Source organism: Acinonyx jubatus, chromosome F2 (genome assembly GCF_027475565.1).
Source record: "Acinonyx jubatus isolate Ajub_Pintada_27869175 chromosome F2, VMU_Ajub_asm_v1.0, whole genome shotgun sequence".
Taxonomy (NCBI): Eukaryota; Metazoa; Chordata; class Mammalia; order Carnivora; family Felidae; genus Acinonyx; species Acinonyx jubatus.
The window spans coordinates 35,582,258-35,604,066 of record NC_069394.1 but is presented as its reverse complement, the minus strand read 5'-3'; the positions used below and the strand labels follow the sequence as shown (position 1 = coordinate 35,604,066).

The window sequence follows — 21,809 nt, the reverse complement described above, 5'->3', positions numbered from 1 at the left end:
AAAGCATTTTACTGGCTTACCTGCTGGTTCAACTTTGATAGTGTTGCAAGGTTTACTTTTCTTAGACCAGAATGATTTCTCAGCTCTCACAGGACTTCAGATCTTATCTCTCTTCTTATCACCTCTTGCCTGCCTTCAGACTTTTCTCTGCAACCCTTTACACACGCATGGGCACACACACGCACACACGTGACTTATCTTTGAGATTTATGACTTTTACTAAGAAGCTTTGTAGCTTACTTGGGCCACTTGCTCTGAACCTGAACCTGAGGGGTGTTAATCAGTCCCTTAGCTTCAAATGGAAAATGGATTTTTCTCACCACAACCTCAACCTGACAGCTGCTCACAGAGGATGAGGAAATATGCAAAAATCTTATATAATTCGTTCTTTTACTAGATTAAAAAAAGATCAAACTGCGCACTCCTCTGCCAGTTGATGGCTAACACCATCTCCAGTATAAAGGGGGGGCCGAAGCCACGATCACGTGTACGTCTGTGTGTGGTGCCCCGCCATCAGCGGGAGCTCTGGAGTGTGGTGCTGAGAACATTGTGAAGGCTCTACCTTGGTTCCACCAGGGGAGTGAGCAGTGCCTGCTGAGGGTGAGGGGAGGCTGAGGAGTGCATGTGCCGTGTAGTTGCCAGTTTGGGTCGAGAACCTTCTGGTAGCCTAAAGAAGGAAAGGAAGAATCCAGCGTTTAAAAATGTTTTACTTTGCTTTAACCTCCATGAAGCTGGAGGTTATAGTTAGGGCTCCAAGGCTGCCATTTCTAAATCTCCACCAGCCACCGCGGCCATCAGGTTCCACCGGGCCCTCTGGGTAGTGACCTTGAAGTTGGGAGTTCGAGACTGAGATAAGGCCCCTTTCGCTAAAGCAGAGATTCATAACCTGTGGTCTTCAGAGTCTGTGGATGGACTGAGGGGAACCTCAAACTTCTTAAACACAATTTTGTGTGTTGAGGCATGCAGAGTCTTTCATCTCATTTTTCTGGAGGTTCCCGGGGTAACCGGCCGTCCTCCAGCTCTCTGCCTCTCTACCTCCACTCCAAGCAAAGCCCACTGAAGCCTCCGCCTCTCTTTGTATCTTCCCTGATTCCGCATCCCCTCGGCACTCATACGCAAGGATTTCTCTCTTGTCTCTTGTACCCTGTAATGATGGCTGGCGAACATTCTACATCTTTCCTGACGTACATTGATCTCACTTGGATTAGAATGTTGGTTGCTCTCCAAGGCTGCTCCTCATCCCCACATACTTCTGGTCCTCTGAGTAGCCCCTCAGTGCTGGTCTCCTGCTGGGGAGAGGACTCTCAGTGTTCCCGATGGAGTCCTTTCTGTGGGTCCGTGCAAAGGAGAGTGGGAGCCCGAGGGCCCAGGGCCCAGGGCACAGGGAATGAGGCTGCTCCTCAAAGCACATGATGCCTTGGCTCCCAGGTTCCCTGTGTCCTGATTGGAGTCGCCAGTGGGGCTGCCCTGCATCACACCAGGCACAGCCCTCCTTGGGCAGATACTTGCCCATTACATGGTTTGTCCCATCACTTTTTGCCTGTTGTCACCTTATCAAAGAGACCTTCCCTGTCACCTTACCTAAACGGCATATCCTCATCGCTCTCCAGCCCCTTCACCTGTATTTTACTGCAGAGCGTTTATCACCCCCTTACATTTTCTTTATGTATATATGTTTCTGTTTCTTATTGTCCCCCCCCCTCCTACTAGAAGGTAAAGCCCATGAGTGCAGACACTTGTCTCTTTTAGCACAGGGCCTGAGACATAGTGAGTCGTCAATAAATATTTCCTGAATGAATGAGTGAATGGACGAATGAATAAAGAAACGTGTGGATTAAACTCTTATTACACTGACAGAAGGCAGGCCTCTGGAAGGACTGAACTATGTCTTAATTATCTCTCTCATGTGTTCCTTGTCTTCTGTGTCCCAGGTTCGTTCATATATAAACATTTTGTCCTTCATTCCCCAAAACAATTCTAAAAACTGAGGTGGTGAATGGTTGAGAATTTTCCCCAAGGTCATGTGCTTGGTAAGTGGTGTAGGTGAGGTGGAAACTCAAGAATGCTTGAGCTTGCACCACTTGTGGGTTTTTTGTTTTTTTTTTTTTATTCTCTGTCCTCACTCCACTGTATATCATCTTTGGATCTCAACCCCTAGGTAGTTCATGGCCCCAGCAGGCCCTGATTACTTGTAGAGTGACTGCAGACATCCATTGCCTGACCTTGCTGATGTCCTGCTTCCCCTTTCTCAGCCTTCCTCTCTGGACATGAGGCTGTTTGGCAGTCTGGGGCATGGGACTCTTGGCTGGTGCTAGTTCTGATGTTTCTGAAAGCCAGTTCAGATATGTGGTTCTTGTACATTAGGCCATAAACTATTTTGCGGGGGGCGGGGGGGAAGGAAACATTAGCAATTAGTTCTTACTTGATAAAAGTAAAACAAACAGACTTCAGCCCAAGCGGCTCCGGCTGCTTTTCAAAGCATGCGAGCAGAGTTCTCTAAGCCTCACAAGTTCTTTCTTGTGAGCTCGTTGAATGAACAATTATTCCAGGTCATAAATGAGTTTACATTCTGCAGCCCAAGGAGCTCTTCTGTGCCAATTATACCTGAGGTCTCCTGTATGGAAGCGGCACTTGGATTGTTTCTCTTGTTTGTTTATCTCTGATTGTGAACGTCCCTTTATAAGGATGCGGAGTTAGTGCTGTCCCCATATTAGTTGCCACCGGCTTGCAGAAAGGCATGGCTATTCCTTATTCATTCAGCAAACAGGCCAGACCCTTTGTTAGGAACTAGTGATTTAGAGGTAATTAGGACAGAGCCCCTGTCCTCAAACTGCTCGAGCCTGGGGGCAAGAAGATGAATAGCTAAGATGTCACACAGTGAATGGCATCTTGGAGGAGCACTTCCCGGAGGAGGTGTTTCTGAGACCCCTCAGAGAGGATGACAAGAACATACCAGGTCGACAAGGTGCCATACGAGTGCGTGGCAAGCCAAGGAAACAGCACATGCATACCCAGGAATCAAGGCAGAAGAACCAAAATGAGATTGGCAAATTATTTTATAAAGTCTGATAAAATTGTTAGCAAAGATGGGAGGGCTGGAAACAGACCTGCATACTAGTAAGAGTGTTCATTGATTGAACTAATACAGACAGTAAGGTGAAAGAAGGAAGTCCTGAGGAAATGGGGCTGAGGAAATGAGAGAGAAGGGCTTGGGAGCTGGGGAAAGGCTTGCCTTTTAAAGGAGAATCTTAGGGCAACAGGGATGTGTAAGGTAGATGGGTTTGCTCGTCTCTCCAAAAGGAGGCCTGGGTAAAGCGGTTTCCGTGTGGTCCAGGCCAAAACTCCAGGCCTCCCGTAGAGGCTCATCAAGCCCGGCAGAGTGTGTGGGGGTCCAGGCCCCGGAAAGCTGTAGGCGTTAGAGGGCCATTGACTCGTGCCACCTGTGTCCCAGTGGCAAACCTGACCTGCAAGGAGAATGTTGGGGAAATGCTACCCCAGGGGCTTTGCAGAAGGGCATCACCGCAGCAGATGTTGAGGGTCGTGAAGCTCAGAGTTTTTCATCCTCTGCTGCTTTAACACAGTCTTGGCTTCATAAAGTCTTGTTGCACAGTTTTGTTGGGGAGATATTCAAATGTGTGTTTGTGTGTCTGTGTTTGTACTTTTTTATATTGAACTGTAGCATGCATACCTTATTTTTAGTGTTGCTATTATTGAACAGAGTGGAGTTTAGAGATCCAAGAATATGTAAGAGAGGAACAATAAAAATGATACCTACATATTGTCATTCATCCAAGTGGGTGCATTCCATTTGTACATCAGTCGTCCCAGATTGCTGGTAAGGACAGATGGAGGGAAGGGTGCAGAAATAGCAAACAAATAGGATAATGTAATGCCATGACATTTCTCTTTAGTGAGTTGTAGTACTTGAACCCAGAGCCTTTGGATAACCATCGAGGGTTTTTAGCAGCACTGTCATGGGATGATATCTGTATTTCAGACAGTTAATTCCAGGTCAGCATGGAGGATGGGGTGAAGTGAGGGAGAGACTGGTAGTGGGAAGACCAATTATAGCCGGGTGAATGGTGGAGAGCCCCCCGGAGGAGTGAATTGCAAAGGAGAGATGCAAAGTTATCCCAGGACCAAGAGACGGATTCTAGAACTGATCGATCCTCCGTGATGACTGGCTGTGGGGATAAAGGAGAGGGAAAAGATCACAGAAACAAAGTGTGGCTTTGCTAACTAAACGGCTGCCCTGCTTCTAGGTAGGGGTGTCAAGAGGAGCTACGTAGCCAGGAAGTGCAGGCTAGCCAGGTGCTGTGTTCAGCCAGGGGCAAGACGACTTTGAGGCACCGTCTACACGCGGAAGTTCCCCGGGACTCCTTTGCACAGTGGCGTCATCCACTTTTGCGCAGCGCGAGCCATTTAAAAATATTTTACGTGAACCACAAATGACAAAACGAGCTGGACTACATCTCAAGCTTACTCAAACCATGGATAACTCCAAGACCGCTTTCTGGGGAAGGCACATATTTTTCTTTGCTCCCTTTCATGGAGGGAAGGAAAGTTAGAGGAAGGTCCACAGCTGAAATTAACTTTACAGAATGAGAGCCAGAAGCTACAATAGATAAATTGAAGCACATTCACATACAGTTTCTCTCTACTGGACAGAATTAAGACTTATTTTACCACCTTACCATGCAGATGTTCCAAGATAAAGAACACCGTGGTTTTTTCATTTTCACAGCGGGTGGCATGGATTGTAATGACAATGACACTGTAGTGCAATGACACTGACTCCACAAGCACATCTAAATATGCCTCATTACTTTGTAGTCACATCCAACAAACCATTATCAATATAACTTTGTGGCTAATTGTGAAACCAACAATTTGTTCTTCGTTCCCTCTCTGTCTTCAGTTTCGATCAGCAGTCGTCTTTCCCTGTATCGGGATGTGTCAGTTACATTGTTAATATTAATCCTGTAGTCCTCCATGGTAAATAGCAGCAGGCGGTTGTAGTTCATCTTTGATTATTAGCGTGTGATTATGGGATTTTCATCTGTCCCTCATGCAAATCTATCTTTTTAGCGCCAGTTTTTAAATGCCCCTTGTATGTCAAGGTAAAGCTTTCTTGAAAGCTTAAGTCCCGATGAGGTGGAAATATTTCCTGAAGTTTCGTTCTCAATAGTTTTCTTTGCAAGTTGAAGAGAAGTCTTTCGGAAGACTCTCCAGCTCAGAATTATCCTGACCTTGGTGAATTACTCCGCTTAAGCTGTTCTTTCCAGGCTTCAGAGCTCTCTTCAGTCTGGAATCATATCCCACTTTGAAATAGGAATTGTGATTAAAATTAACGTGATTGTTTTTTTCTTGGAGTTTTCTAGAGGAAAGACCAATACCATATGATTTCATTCAAATGTGGAATTTAAGAAACATAACAGAGGAAAGAAAAGTGACAAACCAAAAAACAGACTCTTAACTATAGAGAACAAACAGATGGTTCCCAGAGGGGAGGTCGGTGGGGGGGGGGGGGTCAAATAGGTGAAGGAGATTATGAGCACACTTACCTTGTTGAGCACTGAGTAATATATGGAATTGCTCAATCGCTATATTGTACACTTGAAACTCATATAACACTGGATGGATGTTCACTACACGGGAATTAATTTTTTTTTTTTTTTAATGGAGGTTAATCTTAGTGGAACTTGAGCAGCTGCAGGAATTGGGTTTGTGGTTCAAATTTAGTGAAAGACAATTGGCGTGAGGATTGATAGTTCTTGTAATGTGTCTGTGTCCTATACCACTAGTTACCAAAAAGTCATTTCTTTTGTTTGATCAGAAGGTACTGCCCACAGTGGCCAGTCTGCTGTAATCACCTCAGACCTGCAAATGGGGCTCCTGTCTCCAGCACGACAGCCCCCAACATTTTCCCACCCTTGATGATACTTCCAGACTTAACTTCCCAGTTAAGCCAACTTTGATTTATAAAAGAGACCTGAACTCTTTGTCAGATGATGGTACTTGATCCTTCGTGAGAGACTTGAGAAGTGCCATTCCATGAGAGGACATTCCAGTCTTCTCTCGAAGACCCATTCTAGTGCCTAGCAGCCTTCAGTGTCAGCAATAAGCTTCAAATAGCCAAAGATAAGTATGTGCAATTGTACTTTTGAGTTGCAGATTGAAGAAATTCAAACACACGCTTACACATGTGAGTCACCTTCTGCTTTTAGGGAAGTGCTGTAGCCACAGTTACTGAAAATTCCTCTTCGCCATCAACTTTGGTTAAAAACATGTATGTGATAAAAGTGTGGTAGGCTATTAAGGTTATATGTTTTAAAACATTATAAGGGGCACCTGGGTGATTCATTGTGTTAAGCATCTGACTCTTGGTTTTGGCTCAGGTCATGATCTCACGATTTGTGGGGTCCAGCCCTGCACCAAGCTCTATGCTGACAGCATGGAGTCTGCTCTCTCTCCCACTCTCTGTGCCCCTCCCCTGCTTGTACTCTCTTTCCCTCTCTCTCTCAGATAAATAAACATGAAAACATTATAAAATGCAAGTACTCTTTAAAGTTTATTCAGGCAGAGCATATTGATTTTCAGTTCAGTAAGCATTGAGCCACTGTGGGTTTTCATTTATTGCATTGCATGTCTCAGTATGCATCCTAGAAGCTCATTCTGTTGGGGACAACAGCTCTGGGGAGAGTCACTTCCTTCTCAACATGTGTACTTAGTGTGATCCAGCAGTTCCTCCCCCCTTCCCCCAGCAAAGGGTCCAGAACAGAGCCAGAGTTCATATGTCCAGGCCCTGATTCTTGGAGACTTCCTTTTAAACTATTGCTGGGTCTTCCTCTTTCCTTCCATTCTGTGTTTCTTCAAAATGGCGTCCACTAGCCCATATCCTACACTGCTAGTGTCTCTCCATCCAGTATAGTCTGTCTTTTATTAAACAATCTTTTTAAGTTTACTCATTACTTTTGAGAGAGAGAAAGAGTGGGGAAGAGGCTGAGAGAGAGGGAGAGGAAGAATCCCAAGCAGGCTCCACACCGGCAGCACAGTGCCCGATGTGGGGCTTGAACCCATGAACTGTGAGATCATGACCTGAGCTGAAGTTGGATGCCTAACCAACTGAGCCACCCAGGCTTCCTTATTAAAAAATCTTAGTGCCAAATCTACAGGTCCTTTTTTGCCCCTCACTAGTTTTCCTAGTTGCTTCCAGCTTCTTCTTTGTTCCTCTCTAGGGCTCTGCTTGCCTAGAGTGTCTCTCCCTCCCTCCTTGACCTGGCAGACATTTCACCCCTTAAGACCTTTTCCTCCATCCCCACTTGGGTGGGATCTTCCTAATCTTTCCAGGCAGAGTCAGCTGCCCCTCTGTGGGTTTTGGTTTATATCTAGTCAATGCCTATATTTTAAATATTCCTACATTTTAAATATTAATCAACTATACTATAGCCTTTTCGATGAAAGTAGTTTAATAACTAATTACTAACATAAAAATAGAATACATACACTAATACACCAAGGGAAATGACTCATTTTTAACTTAACTAGAAATCATTACTGTTTCGTGGAGGCAAACACATAGGAAATTGTTTCAAAGCAAACTTTCAAAAAAAAAAAAAACTAGCTAGATTTGGAAATTAAAAATTGTAACGAAAGTGGCCCTTAGTTATTTTTCTTCACTGCTCCTGAGAAGTATGTTTACCTGGTTCCAGGATGTTATGGTTGACCAAACCTTTCCCTGCAAAGGGTTTCCTTAGTGCTGACAATTTAAAAACCCTGAGTGGTTAACCAGAAGGAATGTTACAGAGGGGATTAAAGCATGGCATGGATGCTTAGAGACCCCTCTCAGAATCTTAATAGACCCTCTGTACTTAATGCAGTAAAATGCTTTATTTCCTGTTTTATGTCCCCCCCCTCCCCCCACATTTCGTGGGCACTATACCGTCTTTCCTCTGCTTGATGGAACCTTTTCTGTATCTTCAGCAGTGGAAGACCATGCTTTCATCTCAAACATGTAATCTGCGCTTTTATTTGATTTCATCTTTTTTGTCTGAGGCTTGTTTCTTTTCTTCAGAGATGCTTTTAATGAGACCCCAGGTAACCTGATAGTCTCACGGTTTGTAGTATTCCTTGCTTGGCTTAAAAGTTACAAAAAATATGTGGAGATACACTCTGATAGTTTCGTGAGGCTTGTCTGTTGATGGAACAAAACCGCACAGCCACCATCGTCCGCTATCCTTCAACATTGACCAGAAGCCTCTCTCTGGCTGCACTTTGCAACAGACACAAACGTGCGTCTTTGCCACACCCCCGAGTGCGAAATTAGACAAATCTAAAGTTTTCCTTCTTCACTTACACCACCTAAAACTTGCCAAGAGAGAGTCTTTCCAAAATTAAATTAAGCTCTTTGAGGTTGTAGAAACCCAAGTGAGGGAAAGCTGGTCAGAAGAAACGTCTTTGAACAGGCTCCCAGGAATGCAGAGCCACCTCTAGTGTTTGTATTTTTGAAAAGACAAGTATTGCAATAACTGAGTGCTACATGAGTGAGCATGATCTTGTAGGGTAGGTGCTGCTATTATCTGCATCTCACAGATGGGGAAACCCGCTTAGAGCAGTTATGCAGATTTCCTTAGGTGGCTGCTGATCCTGTTGAACTTATCAGGACAGTCCCCGGATGCTGTGGTCAGCATTACAAATGGAAAATAGAAACAGAAGCAACGGCTTCCCTCCTGTGAGAACAAGTTTGTCTTATGGACGATAAATTTATTTATATATATATATATATATATATATATATATATACACACACACACACACACACACACACATATATATATATACATACATACATATTTTTTTTTCTTTTTTAGAGAGGTGGGAGGGGGCAGAGAGAGAGAGAGAGAGAGAGAGAGAGAGAATCTTAAGCCGGCTCCACGCTCAAGTGTGCAGCCCAATGTGGGGCTTGATCCCACGAACTGTGAGATCATGACCTGAGCTGAAATCAAGAGTCGGACGTTCCGCCGATTGAGCCCCTCAGGTGCCCCTCGAATAAATATATTTAAGAGAATTAGAATTTCAGTTTTGAAATGTTGTCTAAATCCTCTAATAATTGATAGAAAATAAGTAAACAGGAATGGCAGTGTGAGTAATTCAAGTAGCAGTGAATGTAGAAATCATTCGTGGAACAAACTAGAATAGCTGGTGCCGTCCCCCCACCCTGCACCCATCACGTACAAACTCACCTTCCTGTGTCTGTTAATCAATGTGGTGTGTGTGATGGGGCAGCCGGAGGCAACTGGGGAGGTTAAAAGTGGAGGTGAATCCAGAAGAAATGGCAAATGTTTATGAGGATGTGAGGAAAAAGGAACAGTTGTGCACTCTTGGTGGGAACGCAAACTGGTGCAGCCATTGTGGAAAACAGTAGGGAGGTTTGTCACAAAATTAAAAATGGAACTACACTATGACCCAGTAATTGCACTATTGGGCATTTACCCAAAGCGTACGAGAACACTAATTAAAAAGGATACATGCACTTCCATGTTTATTGCAGCCTTATTTGCAATAGCCAAATAATGGAAACAGCTCAGTTGTCCATTGATAGATGAATGAATAAAGAAGATGTGGCATATATATATGCATATATATACATGTACATATATGCAATAGAATATTACTCAGCCATAAAAAAGAATGAAATCTTGCCATTTGCAGCAACATGGATGGATCTAGAACAAAATAAGCCAGTGAAAGACAAATACCATATGATTTCACTCAAATTACATTCACCGGAATTTAAAGAACAAAACAAACAGAGGAAAGAAAAGTGACAAAACAGACTCTCCCGGACTTCAAGCTGTATTACAAAGCTATAATTATCAAGACAGTATGGTACTGTCATAAGAACAGACACTCAGATCAATGGAACAGAATAGAGAACCCAGAAATGGACCCACAAACATATGACCAACTAATCTTTGACAAAGCAGGAAAGAATATCCAATGGAATAAAGACAGTCTCTTCAGCAAGTGGTGCTGGGAAAACTGGACAGCGACATGCAGAAGAATGAACCTGGACCACTTTCTTACACCATACACAAAAATAAACTCAAAATACTGTTTCCGATTCTGTGTCTCCCTCTCTCTCTGCCCCTCCCCCGTTCATGCTCTGTCTCTCTCTGTCCCAATAATAAATAAACATTGAAAAAAAAATTAAAAAAAAAAGGGGCGCCTGGGTGGCGCAGTCGGTTAAGTGTCCGACTTCAGCCAGGTCACGATCTCGCGGTCCGTGGGTTCGAGCCCTGCGTCGGGCTCTGGGCTGATGGCTCAGAGCCTGGAGCCTGTTTCCGATTCTGTGTCTCCCTCTCTCTCTGCCCCTCCCCGTTCATGCTCTGTCTCTCTCTGTCCCAATAATAAATAAACGTTGAAAAAAAAATTAAAAAAAAAAAAAAAACTCAAAATGGATGAAAGACCTAAATGTGGGAAGCCATCAAAATCCTCGAGGAGAAAGCAGGCAAAAACCTCTTTGACCTTGGCCTCAGCAAACTTCTTACTCAACACGTCTCCAGAGGCAAGAGAAACAAAAGCAAAAATGAATTACTGGGACCTCATCAAAATAAAGAGCCTCTGCACAGCAAAGGAAACAATCAGCAAAACTAAAAGACAACTGACAGAAAGGGAGAAGATATTTGCAAATGACATATCAGTTAAAGGGTTAGTATCCAAAATCTATAAAGAACTTATCAAACTTAACACCCAAAAAACAAATAATCCAGTGAAGAAATGGGCAAAAGACATGAATAGACACTTCTCCAAAGAAGACATCCAGGTGGCCAACCGACACATGAAAAAATACGCAACATCACTCATCATCAGGGAAATACAAATCAAAACCACAATGAGATACCACCTCACACCTGTCAGAACAGCTAACATTAATAACTCAGGCAACATCAGATGTTGGCGAGGATGTGGAGAAAAAGGATCTCTTTTGCGCTGCTAGTAGGAATGCAAGCTGGTGCAGCCACTCTGGAAAACAGTATGGAGGTTCCTCAAAAAATAAAAATAGAACTACCCTACGACTCAGCAATTGCACTACTAGGTATTTATCCAAGGGATACAGGTGTGCTGTTTCAAAGGGACACATGCACCCCAATGTTTATGGCAACACTATCGACAATAGCCAAAGTATGGAAAGAGCCCAAATGTCCATCGATGGTTGAATGGATAAAGAAGATGTGGTATATATATACAATGGAGTATTCCTCGGCAGTCAAAAAGAATGAAATTGTGCCATTTGCAACTACATGGATGGAACTGAAGGGTATTATGCTAAGTGAAATTAGAGAAAGACAAATATGACTTCACTTATATGAAGACTTTAAGATACAAAACAGATGAACATAAGGGAAGGGAAGCAAAAATAATATAAAAACAGCGAGGGAGACAAAACATATGAGTCTTAAATATGGAGAACAAACGGAGGGTTACTGGAGGGTTTGTGGGAGGGGGGATGGGCTAAATGGGTAAGGGGCATTAAGTAATCTACGCCTGAAATTATTGTTGCACTATATGCTAACTTCCTGGGATGTAAATTAAAAAATAAATTAAATTAAAAAAAAGAATAATGGCCCTGCAGGAACTTGGGAGATGTTTTTTTCCAGACTGCACATCACATTAAAGGGGAAAAAAATAAAGGGAGAGACAGAACCAACTTAAAAAGCATTTCTTTGCCAGTTAAAGACTGGATCAAATAAAATCGCATTTTTTTTATAAAGAAGAAAAAAAACCCAGATTCTTAATTATAGAGAACAAACAGATGGTTCCCAGAGGGGAGGTGGGTGGGGGATGGATGAAAAAGGTAAAGGAGATTAGGAGCACACTTATCTTGCTGAGCACTGAATAGTATATGGAATTGTTCTATCACTATATTGTATACTTGAAACTAATATAACATTGGATGTTCACTACACCGGAATTAATTTTTTTTTTTTAATGGTGGTTAATCTTAGTGGAACTTGAGCAGCTGCAGGAATTGGGTTTGTGGTTCAAATTTAGTGAAAGATAATTGACATGAGAATTGATAGTTCTTGTAATGCGTCTGTGTCCTGCACCACCAGTTACCAAAAAGTCATTTGTTTTGTTTGAATTTTTTCAGTCTGCAACTCAAAAAAGTACAATTGTACGTATTTGAAGCTTATTGCTGACACTGAAGGCTGCTAGGCACTAGAGTGGGTCTTTGAGAGAAGACTGGACTGTCCTCACATGGAATTGGCAATTCTCAAGTCTCTTACTGATGATAACGTACCGTCATCTGACAAAGAGTTCAGTTCTCTTTTATAAATCAGAGTTGACTTAACTGGGAAGTTAACAGTGTCTGGAAGTATCATCAAGGGTGGGAAAATGTTGGGGGCTGTTGTGCTGAAGACGGGGGGAGCCCCGTTTGCAGGTCTGAGATGATTACAGCCAATTGGCCACCGTGGGCAGTACCTTCTAATCCTGTATACCTATAACTTTTTGTCCCCATACCTACCCCTAAGAGTGTTGGTAAACTAAGTAATAAGATGAAGAATGGAAAGCTAAAGTTGAACATAAGTAGTTCATGCAGTATACAAGAATGAATTACTTACCAAAGCACTATGCATGTCTTCATCATTCATCAAACTGTTAGAATGTACCAGGCACTATTTTTCAAGAGACGAAATAGTTTCATGAAAAAATAGACTGAATCTAAATCTCACTGAATAACATAGACTAATGAGAAGAGCTTAATTTTAAGCCCATCCAAGTTTATTTAAATTCAGAGCTAGAAGCCATGGTGCATACAAGGTACCACATGCACGTATGTGTTTTTGGGTCTGAACAAAGGGTATGACTTATTCTGTATTTGAAATCAAGTTTACAGCCAAGACCAGCGTTCTTCAAAAAAAATTAAATCAGAATAAAAAACACTAGCATACACAGAACACAGTAATATGTTACAGTGTAAAATGCTTTTCTTATTTGTAAGTTTATTGTCACTACAATTGAAAGCTAGAACATTGGCTTATAGATTCCTTTGCTAGAAACAGAAAGGTAAATCAAACACAAATAAAATATTAGGAGAGAATTCCAAGAAAAGGGAGAATTCCAAGAAAGATTCCCTCTTAAATGATGTGTGTGAAGGTAATATATTCAACTATGAATAGTAAATAGGAAAACTATTTATATCCAGCTTTCATATCAAAGTCACTCTATATTGGTCACATCCTATAAGTAAGTCACAAATTATGTCTTCATAATTTCAGCCATTCTTGTTCTAGGTTGTATACGGAAAGGCACTCATTTGAAAGGTAGTATGTCACAGAAATCAGAGGACTCTGGCTATGTACGTAGGCAGAATTTCTTAGGTTCCAATCCCAACTTGACCACTTAGAAGCTAAGTGATTATCTGGGAGGGGAGGTAGTTAACATTTTTTGCCTGTTTCTTATTCTACACAGTAAGGATAATTTAAAAAGCTACTGGTTACAATTGTGTGAGGTAATGTTTGGGAAGTATGTATATTTAGCACACACTCGGGCTCTCAAAACTGGTGGCTGATCCTATTATTTGCTCAGGGGTCAGGACCAAATGATGGAAATACATTTAGAGCCATTAAAAAGCAGCTCAAGTGTCAACACACTTAAGAAAAGCCAACCTCCGACTAGGGAAAAGCATGATAATGGATATAATGAACTCATTCACCTTCTTAGGAGTCATCCAGGCTTTAAGAAGCTACTTCTTTGATTTTGAAAAACAAAAAAATCTCAAAACCTACTTGGACTAGGGTTTCTTTATTCTACCTATTTTAAGTCAGAGTGAATACTTCTAGAATGATCCTCAAGTGTTTCCTGAATTTGAGCTGATTCTATGTGGTCTTTGCAGCCAGAGGGAAGCAAATGTTTGAGGACAGGTTGATAGGGGAAGTAGGGGCCAGTGTTGTTCCCCTCACCCACTGAAGGGTCTGTTTTTAGATATTGTTTCCCTTTTGTCGATGAGATAATCACGTTCAAAGAGGTTCTGTAATTTATTCAGAGTCACAGGACTTGTTGAGAGCAGGACAGAAATTAAATTTGGGTCTGTGTGTCTCCACCCCCAATGTCCTTTCTTCCTATGCTTTGGACAGCACCCCATAAATCAACTCCTTGTATGGTCTTTGCCTTTTTTTTTTTTTTTTTTTTTTTTTTTTTTTTTTTTTTTTTTTTAGAGAGAGAGAGAGCCCACAAGTGGTAGGGGGAGGGAGAGAGAGAATTTTAAACAGTCTCCACGCTCAGATTGATGCAGGGCTCAAACTCACAACTGTGAGATCATGACCTCAGCTGAAATCAAGAGTCAGATGCTCAACTGACTGAGCCACCCAGGCGCCCCACGTCTTTGGCTTTTGTTGTTGTTGTTGTTAAAAAAAACAAACAACCTCTTCTTAGGCTGCAGGGGATTCACGCTGAATTGGCAGTGTGCCATTTTCAGCATTCCAGGGCTCATTATTTCACTAGTCCAGACAGAATCCACACTTTTCAGAAGAGAAACAATTTTTATATTAATTATACCATTCCTTTTAATCTCCACAATATATACAAAAAATAATTTAAAAAGATAGTTATAATTTACCAAGCACGTGAAGCTTAATTAAGGTGAGGGAATCAACAGTTCCTTTGACGGCATTCCAGAATCACGCTTACACATACGGTTTGAGGAAAACTCAGCCTACAAAATCTGCGTCTAAAAACTGATTAACAGACCACCGATTATATGCAAAAAGTAAAAGAGTAAGACGGCAAAAAGGACTCACCTCATGCTTTCCACAAGAATTAAAATAGAAATGAATCCCATCATTTCTCTGCAGAATGTAACTTGCCAGAATTATATATGAAAAGCACAGCTCATCTGCCCATGCTCAGAAGTCCTTCGCCAAAACACTGTAGTTGGCCATTGTTCTTCCTCAAACCTCTTGTTTTCTCAGAAGGGCTAACTTTTGAACTTTTCTTTCCATCTTCATGGAGCCTCATGGAACTGACCCAAGTGCTTCTCCACTAGCTAGTTGCCATGTATGATGTGCTGTGATTTTTCTCTACAAGGTATTCGTATCTGGTGACAACTTACTGTTTAATTTTGCAAGATAAATGTAGGCAGTGATTAATAGTTTGGCCTTCGGCAACGGCCAGACCCAGATTCAAATCACAGGTTGGCCTGTTACTAGCCATGTGATCTTCTACGAGCCACTTCTCTGTAGGAGGAGGCTGCTAAGATCTACCTCACAGAGCAGTTGTGAGGATTAGATGAGCGCGTGTTGGTAAAAGACTTAGCACATGCTTGGCACTCAGTAAGCTCTTGGCTTATGGCAGTTGTTATTATCCCAAGGGTATTTGCATTTTAATGTCATGAGATGACAATATCCTTACCCCAAGGAATGGATGTTTCAGGATGGGATTGCAGGCATGAGAGCAAGCAGACATCTCGGAACCGGTGCTGTTCAGGTCTCACCATTTAGGTAATTGCTTGGGTCTCCTATATGCACGGTTTTCATCCACTTGAGGGGAAATCGTTGTCACATGGATCACATTGATAATTGGTATAGGACCTCACTGACAGATGTCGCTTTTTCTAAGACCGCATGTGGACTGAATCAGGTGCACCCAAAGGAGTAGTCATTTCAGTTTGCCACAGAGCAGTACTACCCAAAGTGTAGACCCCAGACCAGGAGCATCAGCCCCGTCTAGTGGGAGCTGATTAGAAAGGCACATTCTTTGTCACATCCCAGACCCACTGAATCATAATCTCTGGCAGTGGGCCTAGACAACTACATTTTACCAAAGCGCTACAGGCAATTCTGATGCACCCCAACATTTGAGAAGCACTGTTATAGGACACAAACACAGGCCTTTAAGCTTTGGGAAACCAGAAATCTTCACTCTACATCTTTGGGGGAGCCTCCTACAGGCCCTAAAGAATGTATATGGCTGTGCATTCCCATACACTTCACTCTGACATTCTAAGGACATACATAGCCTTAGAGAGGACCCTGGAAAGTTTGACTATCACTAGCAACGTGACATTAACAATGAGATCAACTTCATTCTTATTTCATTAGATAGAGTCCCATTTCTTTCATGGTTTCATTCTTTTCTATGCTTCAGATTAGTTGTGTACTTTAGGGTTATTCTTTTGTGTATAAATTATTGAGATTAATAAGGACGATCTTCAGGGGCACCTGGGTGGCTCCCTCAGTTAAGCGCCCAACTCTTGATCTTAGCTCAGGTCGTGTTCTTAGGGTCATGAGTTCAAGCCCCATGTTGGGCTCCATGCTGGAGTGAAGCCTATTTGAAAAAAAAATTAGTAAGAACTACCTTTAAATTTCAGATTTAAAAAAGGCGGGGGGGGGGGCGGTGCCTGGGTGGCTCAGTCGGTTGAGCATCCAACTTTGGCTCAGGTCATGATCTCACAGTCCGTGAGTTCGAGCCCCGCGATGGGCTCTGTGCTGACAGCTCGGAGCCTGGAGCCTGCTTCAGATTCTGTCTCCATCTCTCTGCCTCTCCCCCACTCATTCTCTGTCTCTGTCTCTCTCTCTGTCAAAAATAAATAAACATTAAAAAAAATTTTTAATTCAGATTAAATTTGCATAAATTTTTTTTGGAATCTGTTTCAGCCAATTATAATTTTATTTCAACATGCTGATTTTTGGAAGCATCTAATCCATTTTCCCATTTATATCCTCATTCTTACTAAGTAGATGTTAGTATTCTATAGACATTTGCAACCCAGGTACCAAACATGTAGTTTTTATTTTGCCTTGTCTTCTTTTAGAGAAAAAAATCCATTCAAAATGTAATATGTTCAAAATTAAGTGCTTTATAATTTTTTTTTTGAGTGGGTTGATTACTTTTCAGCCATGGTGGCTATCATGCAAGAACAAGCCATACACTCAAGTCACCTGACTTCTTGTCATAGAAGGGAATTCCAGGTGCAAGAGGTTGAATGGTGACCTTCAAAAACTGCTGTGTCCATGTCCTAACTCCCAGAATCTATAAATAGGACCTTATTTGGGAACAAGGTTTTTACAGATGTAATTAAGTCAAGGTTCTCAAGATGAGACCATGCTGGATTAGGGTGCACCCTAAACCCAATGACAAGTCCTTAGAAGGTAAGAGAAGAGGGAAACAGACACAGAGACACAGAAGAGAACACCATGTGAAGACAGAGGCAGAGATTAGAGGGATATGTCTATAAGTCAAGGGACACTAAGGATTGCCAGCAACCACCACAAGCTAGGAGAGAGCATGGAACCTATCAACCTTCAGGGTCTCCAGAAGGAACCAACACCGCCATCATCTTGATTTGGGTAGTCTGGCCTCCAGCGAATAAATTTCTATTGTTTCAAATTACCAACATTGTGGAAATTTGTTGTGGCAAGAAACTAAGCTTCTTATGCCAGCTCATTGACAATGCCTTTTACTAATTGCAACTATCAACATTTGCAAAATTTGGGTTTAAGAAGCTTTCTTGAGGAAAGGCTTACCAACAGGTTGCTGAGTTTCTATTTCTATACTATGAGCCATAAACCCTTAGGCAAACAACAGTAACACCGTTTTCGGAAATGAGAGGTATAGCTATTTGCGTTTTATTCATTGGACCAAAAAAGCATGTGGACAAGCCAACATCAATGTGCATAAGCTGCTTAGTCTTAGAAAACTTTCCTAGTCACAAATGATAGCAGAGCTATTTTACCATCTGTAGGAATGGCTGAGAGACTAAAGATAAACAGACATTTCTTATATTGCATAAGGTTAAAGAGGAAGGTGTGAGATCAGTCTCAGTTATATATTTGGTTTAGAATGCTTGTGGATACATTCATTCACTTACCCCATTGTTCAACACATTTATGGAGTGCGTCTTATCTGTATGATGTTAAGCATTGAAAAAACAGCAGCGTTTAAGATCAATTCCTTGCCTGCATAGAACAAATAGCTAATGGGAAATGCTGGTAATAAATAAGTAAACAGATAAATAAAATATTGGCACATGGTATGAAGGAAATAAACAAAGTAATGTAACCACTCAGTAAAAAGCAGCCTTACCAGTGTTTTTGGGTTTTGTTATTGGCATAAAAAAGCATATTAAATGTAATTGTGTTGTTCATTTATTTGTCTACTGATTTATATTCTCTCCTTCTGGACTGTAAAAGCCACATGATCAGGGACCTAGTCTTGTTTCTTGCTGTCTCCCCAGTGTGATGACACTGGCTGGTACACGGTGGACACACGGTACATATTTGTTCAATATATTTATTTGGTGATGAAGTGAATATGATACAAACTGACAGAGGCCCTATGCACGATTAGGGGATGCAGAAAGCATTGTATTTGTATAGCATTCGTATTTAAGATCCTTAGTCAAAGTGTTTGACCAAACTGCCTTGGTTTGTCTTTATTTCTAAATATGACTTTTGGTTTTTAAACATTACAGTTGACCTAAAGCTGTTTAAAAATGCTAATCAGGGCGCCTGGTGGCTCAGTCGGTTAAGCGTCCGACTTCAGCTCAGGTCATGATCTCGCAGTCTGTGAGTTCGAGCCCCGTGTTGGGCTCTGTGCTGATAGCTCAGAGCCTGGAGCCTGCTTCAGATTCTGTGTCTCCCTCTCTCTCTGCCTTTCCCCTGCTTGTGCTCTGTCTCTCTCTGTCTCTCAAAAATAAATAAACTTAAAAAAAATTATAAAAAAGTATATTTGCCTTGGACTTGTTAATTTCACTTCTGAGACTATATCTTATTGAAATAATGAAGTATATGTGAATATTTAGCCATAAAGATAATTAAATGAAGTACTATTTATGGTAGCAAAGTATCGGACATCATCTAAATGACCAACAAGAGCAAAATAAAGTTTTGGCAAAGTTATTTTTAAAATTCAGTATAATAGTATTTTGCAATTACACTGAATTGCATTTTCCACAAGTTTATTTATTGACATGGAAAGATGCTGAAGAAGTATTAAGGGGGAAAAAAAGCAAAGTAAAAATAATTGTCACAATACTGTATAAAAATATTTACATATTGTGGAGAAAGGGAGACAGACTGAGGGAAGAAACAGGAAATATTTACACAGATGTGTTGTTTGTGGAGTAGATTGTGGTCTTTATGATGAATGCTTTTTTATTACAGTGTGTATGCTTTTTTTAAAACGTAAAGATAGGGACGCCTGGGTGGCTCAGTCGGTTAAGCCTCTTGCTCTTGATTTCAGCTCAGATCGTGATCTCTTAGTCATGAGATCAAGCCCTGAGTCAGGCTCCAAACTGGGTGTGGAGCCTGCTTGAGATCCTTTCTTCCTTTCCTTCTGCCCCTCCCCCACTCATGCACACATGGTCTCTCTCTAATAATAATAATAATAATAATAATAATAATAATAATAATGCAAAGATACATAGTTTTGCTTTAAAGTTTTCCTGGGGGAACCAACAGAAACATGGACAAAGGCCATGAACAGGCAGTTTATATAAGCAAACACCTGTTTAGCTATCCCGGATGTGAAGAGATGCTTGAACTCACAAGTGGAAGAAGAAATGCAAATGTTACGTCAATAGGGTACCACTTTGTACCCATTGGATTGGCAAAAAAAAAAAAAAAAGTTAGAAATTGGGTGAGCAAAAGGGGAAATAGGATTCTGGTGGAGTCTAGATTGGCACAACACATTCTAGAGAATGGGTCTGGAGCGCTATTTTGGAGGGCATGTTAAAAAGTAGGTTTTTCTGTGATTAACCCTCAATACAGGTCCTGGTAATAAAGAGAAAACCAAATCAAACTGACTTTATTTTATTATGGATTAATATGGACTTATTATTACGGACTTTGTTTTATTATTATTTATGTCACGGGTAGAAAAAGCAAATAGGACCTACTGCTTCTCTCCGCCTGATTCATACAAGCATGATGGGTTGCATTACTGTAAGAAAGTGGTGAAAATCTTGATAAAGGATCACATGAACTTGGACTTTACAATAAGTGAGGAGGAAATGGATAAAAATGACTGGATATGTGAACTTTAGGAAAGCAGACTTCAAAATGTCCCAGCATGAGCACAGCTTGTTAAAGCCTCGAGAAGCCACCAGCCCCGGAGTGACACAGCAACCCAGAAGGACACAGCTTGAAGAGATGACCATTTAGTCAGAATCATGTCCGATTTTGTAGGCAACAAACACTTGACACATCCTGGGAATTCGTCATAACACCCAGCTCCTGTCCTAGTGCAGCAAGAAAAATATTCATAAAGATTTTATTTATTTATTTAAAAAATTTTTTCTAGTGGCGCCTGGGTGGCTCAGTCAGTTAAACGTCCGACTTCGGCTCAGGTCATGATCTCGCGGCTTGTGGGTTCGAGCCCCGCGTCAGGCTCTGTGCTGACAGCTCAGAGCCTGGAGCCTGCTTTGGACTCTGTGTCTCCCCTTAGAGAGAGAGAGACAGAGCATGAGCAGGGAAGGGACAGAGAGAGGGGGAGACACAGAGTCCAAAGCAGGCTCCAGGCTCTGAGCTGTCAGCACAGAGCCTGACGCGGGGCTCGAACCCACAAGCCGCGAGATCATGACTTGAGCCGAAGTCGGACGTTTGAGCCGCCCAGGTGCCACTAGAAAGATTTTATAAACAAAAAGACCTCTTCTCCTGGCCCCCATTGTGGGCCTGGAGTATGAGGGCACAGAGAGGTGTCCAGTCCTGATTGTGAAGGACATGATAGATCATGGTGTAAATTTTAGCCCTGAGAAAAATTAGAAAAAGCACGTGATCTTTCATTTCAGAAGAGTCATGATGAGACCTTTGAGAGAAAGAACATTTGTGATTAGGTGACCACCCTGTGAATGATCCAGACCTCGAAGGAAAGCAGATGGGCCGTGGACCTTGTTGCCATCTAGGCAGGACACGGCCGATGTTTATTTAGTACAGAATCAAAGTAGGCCAAAAGCAGGGGGAAATCCAGATGGTAAGCATAAGCTAAAACACTCAAGACATAGTGAGGATTAAAACTAGGAATATTGGGGCACCTGGGTGAATCAGGTGGTTAAAGTCCCGACTGTTGATTTCGGCTTGGGTCCTGATCTCACAGGTCGTGGGTTCCAGCCCCGCGTCAAACTTCAGGCTCTGTGCTGACAGCGTGGGGCCTGCCTGGGATTCTGTTTCCCTCTTTCCCTGCCCCTCCCTCCCTCTCTGTCTCTCTCTTTCTCTTTCACTCTCTCAAAAATAAATAAATAAACATAAAAAATTAAACAAACAAAAAAGCAGGAACATCATGTCCAGGCCTTAATGCCATGTACGACGGTGACAGTGGAGAGCGTGGGTAGTAGGGATCAGTTGCGATGTAGTCTGTGTACCAGAAAGCTGGAGACCACTCGAGGGTCCATATCTGGGGAGAGCGGATAAGTAAACAGTGGCTGATGGTTACCACAGAATTCTCTACGGCTGCTGTTAGACATAGGCATGCCACCAGCAATGTGATTAGAGACCCGAAGAGGTTCCTAGCTAAGGCTGCCAGATAAAATATAGGGTGCACAGTTAAGTTTGAATTACTGGCAAACAACAGATACTTCTTCAGGATAAGTATATCCCAAATAACTGCTAGATCTGGCAAGTCTAGCCATAGCACAGCGCAAGTTCCGGAAATAACAGCTATGCACACAGGCAAATCAACCCAACGTATTTTCTAAGCACACGTAGCAAACACCTCGATAGCTGTTGCGTTTGTGGGAGAGGATAGGGAAGAAAAATGAATACATAAATATTCACATAAACAAAGAAATAAACGAAGAGAAGGCCTTAAAT

General features: G+C 42.0%; 1 protein-coding gene and 1 long non-coding RNA gene across 5 annotated transcripts in view; both read left to right on the top strand.

Annotated features, from left to right (window-relative positions):
- GRHL2 (grainyhead like transcription factor 2) overlaps nucleotides 1-21,809 on the top strand; it is a 171,369-nt gene that overhangs the window by 84,670 nt on the left and 64,890 nt on the right. The window lies entirely within an intron of this gene.
- On the top strand, nucleotides 8,903-12,568 carry LOC128312900 (uncharacterized). The gene is made up of 2 exons (XR_008292823.1): nucleotides 8,903-10,115; nucleotides 10,468-12,568. It is a non-coding gene; the product is annotated as an uncharacterized LOC128312900 (long non-coding RNA).